This window comes from Chlorocebus sabaeus, unplaced genomic scaffold (assembly GCF_047675955.1).
Source record: "Chlorocebus sabaeus isolate Y175 unplaced genomic scaffold, mChlSab1.0.hap1 unalloc_scaffold_464, whole genome shotgun sequence".
Lineage (NCBI taxonomy): Eukaryota > Metazoa > Chordata > Mammalia > Primates > Cercopithecidae > Chlorocebus > Chlorocebus sabaeus.
Genome location: NW_027327775.1, coordinates 103,754 through 110,184, shown reverse-complemented (window position 1 = coordinate 110,184; position 6,431 = coordinate 103,754).

Here is a 6,431-nt window from a genome sequence, read left to right as displayed (position 1 = left end):
CCGGGCTGCCCACAGGCCGATCCTCGTCACGTGCTGGTGATTGGCGTGCGGCCGGGGCGGGCTCACCAGCGCCTCTCCTCGGCACAGGGCGTGCTCCTCATTGGTCATCCCGCGTCACGTGCTGGTGATTGGCTTGCGGCCGGGGCGGGCTCACCAGTTCCACCCACAGAACAGGACGTGCTCCTCATTGGTCTTCCTGAGTCACGTGCTGGTGATTGGCGTGCGGTCGGGGCGGGCCTCCCAGCACGGGCGGGCTCCTCATTGGTCGATCCGCGTCATGTGCTGGTGATTGGCACGCGCCGCGGGCGGGAGAGGCGGGGCCGGGCCGCTTCTCATTAGGCGTGGGCTGCTCCTGCCAGACTCCGGGCCAGGTGCAGCCGCCGTTCGTGTAGGCGCCAGAACCCCGAGCCCCGGCGGCGCTGCCCTCACCCGCCTCTTTCCCGCTCCCGTCCTACCCCGTTCCGCGCTGGGTAGAGTCCAAGTCTGATTGCGAGGGTCCGGAACGCCGCCTCGGGGGCTTGACTTCAATCCCCGGGATCCCGAACGCCGCCCCGGGGTCCCCACGTCTGCCTTGGGGGCTCGAGTCCAGCCCTCGGGGTCCCGGACACCGCCCGGGGGTCTCTACGTCTGCTCTGGAGCCTGGAGTGCCGACGTGGGGGTCCCGGACGCCGCCCAGGAGTCCCCACGTCTGCCCTGGGGGCATGAGTCCAGCCCTGGGGGTCCCGGACGCCACCCAGGGGCCCCATGTCTGCTTTGGGGGCTCGAGTGCAGCCCTGGGGGTCCCAGACGCCGCCCGGGGGTCCTCACGTCTGCCTCGGAGACTGGCGTTCCCCCGTGGGAGTCCCGGACACCGCCCAGGTGGGTCCCCACGTCTGCCTTGGGGGCTGGAGACCTGCTCTGGGGGTCCCGGACGTCGCTCAGGAGTCCTCACCTCTGCTCTGGGGGCTGGAGACTTGCTCTGAGGGTCCCGGACGCCGCCCAGGAGTCCCCACTTCTGCTCTGGGGACTGGAGACCTGCTCTGGGGGGTCCCGGACGCCGCCCAGGTGGGTCCCCTCGTCTGCCTTGGGGGCTTGAGTCCAGCTCTGGGGGTCCCGGATGCCGTCCAGGGGGACCCACATCTAGCCTTAGGGGCTTGGGTCCAGCCCCAGGCGTCCTGGACACCGCCCAGGAGTCTCCACGTCTACCTGGGGGTCCCGGACGCCTCCCAGGGGTCCCCATGTCTGCCTTGGGCCTCGAGTCCAGCCGTGAGGGTCCCGAATGCTGCCTTGGAGGGTGGAGTCCAGCTCTGAGGGCCCTGAAGTCTGCTTTGGGGCCTCGAGTCCATCCCAGGGGTCCCTGAGTCTACACTGGGGGCCTGGATGGGATCCAGCGGGTCTGAGTCCAGCCTCGGGAGCCCCTGCGGTGGAGCTGTGAGTGGGGCAGGGGCCTGGGAGATGCCAGGAAGATGCGAGCGGCGCCCCCCTGGGTCCAGGGGACGGTAAGAGGCAGCCGGTCCCAGAGAAGCTCCCCCACAAACTGACCCGTGGTGTGCAAAGCGTCTCGGAACCCCAGCCCTCACCAGCAGTTCTTGCATTTTTCAGGAGATCAGTCGCATTTGGCATGTTCCTTAAGCGTCTGCAGGAAGCTGTGGCCGCCTTGGTATTTCAGGAGGGTTTGCTAAACCCCCCTCATTGTAGGATCGGGGTATCCCAGCTGCTAATTATCTTCCTAACAACCCTGCAGGGCCTGGATTAACAGTGCGAGAGGTGACATTTTCAGCCCGAAGTCCCTAGGAAGGACAGGTGGCTGTAGCCTGCGCATTTGTGTCAATTAACCTCCCCTTTTAGTTCTGTGAAAGGAGAACTCGATTCGTTTAAAGTCACCTGCGTGAAAGGGGCCCTTGATTAGCTTAAAATCACCTGAATTCGCTTAAAATCGTGTGATCTCAATTGGCCTCTGAATCTTTACCTCCTGCCATCTTCCTGCAAGCTCCAGGCTACGTTTTAAGGAGAGTAACGGGGCTCGCCTTTCTGCGTTACTTGATGTGACCGTAGTTGTAAAACAGAATGAGGGAGACAGCGGGGACTGTGCAGAAGTGTCGCCCCCATTTATGCCTTGGGAAGGAGGCTGAGGTGGGAGGATTGCTTGAGCCCAGGAGTTTGATACCTGCATAGGCAACATGGTAAGACCCCTTATCTACAAAAAAAGAAAGAAAGAAAGAAAGAAAAATTAGCCAGGCGTGGTGGTGGGTGCCTGTGGGCCCAGCTACTCGGGAGGCTGAGGTGGGAGGATCACTTGAGCCCAGGAGGTGGAGGCTGCGGTGAGCTCAGATTGCAGCACTGCACTCCAGCCTGGGTGACAGAGTTAAGACCCCATCTCAAACAAGAAGCACCAATAGGTGTCTGAGGTCAGGCACGGTGGCTCAAGCCTGTAATTCCAGCACTTTGGGCGGCCGAGGTGGGTGGATCACCTGAGGTCAGGAGTTCGAGACCTGCCTGACCAATATGGAGAAACACCGACTCTACTAAATATGCAAAAATTAGCTGGGCGTGGTGGCAGGTGCGTGTAGTCCCAGCTACCCTAGAGACTGAGGTAGGAGAATCGCTTGAACGTGGGAGGTGGAGGTTGCAGTGAGCTGAGATCGCGCCTCTGCACTCCAGCCTGGGCGACAGAGCGAGACCTTGACTGGGGGGCGGTCGGGGGAGGCATTTGGAACCATCGCCAAGCTGGGGATGGACCTAAGACAGTGGAGGGAGCCTCTGCAGGTGGAATCGTGATGTGCCCGGCTGGGGTGAATAGGGTTTGCTATACGTAGCCCTAAGCGGGGGACGTACACTATTGTTTTTTAACACCACCGAACTCAGCATCGGAACCCAGATTTGCCAGGGCAGCGCGGGATGGAGGCCTCTCCGGGGCTCCGTCTTCCCTGTTCATAGACTGCGAGACGGAATGAGAGCGTCCCCAGGTGGTGAAGTCAGGGGTGTGTGTGTGTGTGTGTAGCCGACAATCTGGGTTCCGTCTGCCCTGTTAATAGACTGAGAGACGGAATGAGAGCTTTGAAGGTGCTGTGGGAGGAGCTCTGGGCATCCCCAGGTGGTGAAGTCAGGGACGTGTGTGTGTGTGGCCAACAATCTGCTGGGCTCCATCTTCCCTGTTAATAGACTGAGAGACGGAATGAGAGTGTCCCCCGGTGGACAGCTCAGGGATATGTGTGTGTGTAGCCAACAATCTCCTGGACTCCGTCTTCGCTGTTAATAGACTGAGAGACGGAATGAGAGCTTTGAAGGTGCTGTGGGAGAAGCTCTGGGCATCCCCAGGTGGTGAAGTCAGGGGCGTGTGTGTGGCCATCAGTATCCTTTAGTACCTGGTCTCTGTGTCCTCCGAGCCATCCGAGGGCGTCAGGAGGCTGAGCAGAAGGAGTGTCCATAAGGGAGTCCACGGACCACCACGCAGGCCCAGAGCCCGGCCAGGGGTCCGTGGGAGGGTGAGCCCTGCAGTTGGGGGAAGATGGCTCTGGGGGTTGAGCTCTGGGACGAAGGGGACGAGCAGGTCGGGGGATGAGGGCTGCGTTGCAGACAGAGCTGGCTCGGGGCCTGGGCGCCACCTGGCGTCGACTCGGGCAGCTCACGCCTGAGCTGTGCCTCTTCCTGCTGTGATTTTGGGGACAAAAAGTCGTAGGTGGCCGGGCGCGGTGGCTCAGGTCTGTCCTCCCAGCACCGTCGGAGGCCAACGCAGGAGGATTGCCTGAGCCAGACCAGGCTGGTTCCAGACCAGCCTGGCCAACAGCGAGACCCTCTTCTCTGTAAGAATTTTTTTTTTTTTGGAGACACAGTCTCTCTCTGTCCCCCAGGCTGGAGTGCAGTGGTGCGATCTCAGTTCACTGCAACCTCCACCTCCGGGGTTCAAGCGATTCTCCTGCCTCAGCCTCCCGAGTAGCTGGGATAACAGGCACCTGCCACCGCGCCCGGCTAATTTTTATATTTTTAGTAAAGACGAGGTTTCACCATGGTGGCCAGGCTGCTCTCGATCTCCTGACCTCATGATCCACCCGCCTCGGCCTGCCAAAGTGCTGGGATGGCAGGCGTGAGCCGCTGCGCCTGGCCCTGAGAAAATTTTAAAAATTAGCTGGACCTGGTGGTGGGACGCCTGTCCTCCCAGCTACTCCGGAGGCTGAGGCAGGAGGATGGCCTGAGCCTGGGAGGCTAACGCTGCTGTGAGCTGTGACTGTACCGGTGCACTGCGGCCGGGGCAACAGAGTGAGACCCTGTCTCTCAAAACCTCATAGGAGCAGATGTTTCCAGGGTGTGTGGTCTGTGTTGAGAGCTTCTCGCTGGTCATAGATCTCCTCCCTCCCCTCCCCTCCCCTCCCCTCCCCTCCCCTCCCCTCCCCTCCCTTCCTCGCCCCTCCCTTCCCTTCCTCGCCCCTCCCTTCCCTTCCTCGCCCCTCCCCTCCCTTCCTCGCCCCTCCCTTCCTCGCCCCTCCCTTCCTCGCCCCTCCCTTCCTCGCCCCTCCCTTCCTCGCCCCGCCCCTCCCCTCCCCTCTCTTCCTCCCCCCCTCTCCCCTCTCTTCCTCCCCCCCTCTCCCCTCTCTTCCTCGCCCCCCTCTTCCTCCCCCCCCTCCCCTCTCTTCCTCCCCCCCTCCCCTCTCTTCCTCCCCCCCTCCCCTCTCTTCCTCCCCTCCTCTCTCCCCTCTCTTCCTCCCCTCCTCTCTCCCCTCTCTTCCTCCCCTCCTCTCTCCCCTCTCTTCCTCCCCTCCTCTCTCTCCTCCCCTCTCCCCTCCCCTTCCTCCTTCCCTCCCCTCCTTCCCTCCCCTCCTCTCCTCCCCTCCTCTCTCCTCTCCCCCTCCCTCCCCTCCCCTCCCTCTTTCCTTCCTTCCTTTCGTTTCTTTGTTTCTCTCTCTCTCTCCCTCCTCTCTTATTTCTTTCCTTTCTTTTTTTTTGAGATGGAGTTTCATTCTTGTTGCCCAGGCTGGAGTGCAGTGGCGCGATCTCGGCTCACCGCAACCTCTGCCTCCTGGGTTCAAGCGATTCTCTTGCCTTAGCCTCCCGAGGAGCTGGGATTCCAGGCACCACCACACACGGCTAATTTTGTATTTTTAGTAGAGACGGGATTTCTCCGTGTGGGTCAGGCTGGTCTTGAACTCCTGACCTCAGGTGATCCACCCGCCTCGGCCTCCCAAAGTGCTGGGATGACAGGCGTGAGCCCCGCACCCAGCCAAGGGGATGGCTGTTTTATAACAGGTTTGTGAGTTTTTTCTCGTGTGTGAGGGGAAAGTCTCTTCACGGTATGGCGAAGCCGTCATCTGTTTTGGAAGACGGTGGCCAGGAAAACGGTGGTCAGTTCTCCCGAAGAGGGAGTGGACAGTTGGTGAGTTGGGTTTGTTTCTTAGTTTTCTCCAAAGAACTAAAAAAAAAAATGACCTGTTAGCATCTAATTAGTGCGTGCAGAAGTGAACACAGAAGGAAAGAAAAATGACTAACAATTAGATCGTACAAAGATGAGCATTGTTTATTTATTTATTTATTTATTTATTTATTTATTTTTGAGACGGGGTCTCGCTCTGTTGCCCAGGCTGGAGTGCAGTGGTGCAATCTCGGCTCACTGCAAGCTCCGTCGCCCGGGTTCAAGCGATTCTCCTGCCTCAGCCTCCCGAGTAGCTGGGATGACAGGTGCGTGCCACGATGTCCCAGCTAATGTTTGTATTTTTAGTAGAGACGGGGTTTCACCATGTTGGCCAGGCTGGTCTCGAACTCCTGACCTCAGGTGATCCGCCCGTCTCAGCCTCTCAAAGTGCTGGGATGACAGATGTGAGCCACCACGCCCGGCCCTGAGGTGAACATTCTTAAGATTTGGTTCTGTTCCTGCACTCCTATATAGGGCTAGAAGATTATCAGCAAATATCACCAAAACGTATAAGTATACACACACAGGCACACACACATTTGTGAGGTGTGTAGGCACGCATGCATGGATAACAGATACACCTGTGTATGTCTGTATATAGACGTTTGTGTTTCTCAAAATTGTACCAAAAATGGATGCATGGCCGGGCGCGGTGGCTCACGCCTGTCATCCCAGCACTTTGGGAGGCCGAGGCGGGCAGATCACCTGAGGTCAGGAGTTCGAGACCAGCCTGGCCAAGATGGTGACACCCCGTCTCTACTAAAAATACAAAAATTAGCCGGGCGTGATGGCAGGTGCCTGTAGTCCCAGCTACTCGGGAGGCTGAGGCAGGAGAATCGCTTGAACCCGGGAGGTAGAGATTGCGGTGAGCCGAGATCACGCCACTGCCCTCCAGCCTGGGTGACAGGCGAAATTCTGTCTCAGGAAAAAATAAGAAAAAATTCATATTGTGTATATTGTTTTCTAAACTTTTTTTTTTAGACGGAGTCTCGCTGTGTCACCCAGGCTGGAGTGCAGAGGTGCGATCTCAGGTCACCGCAACCTCCGC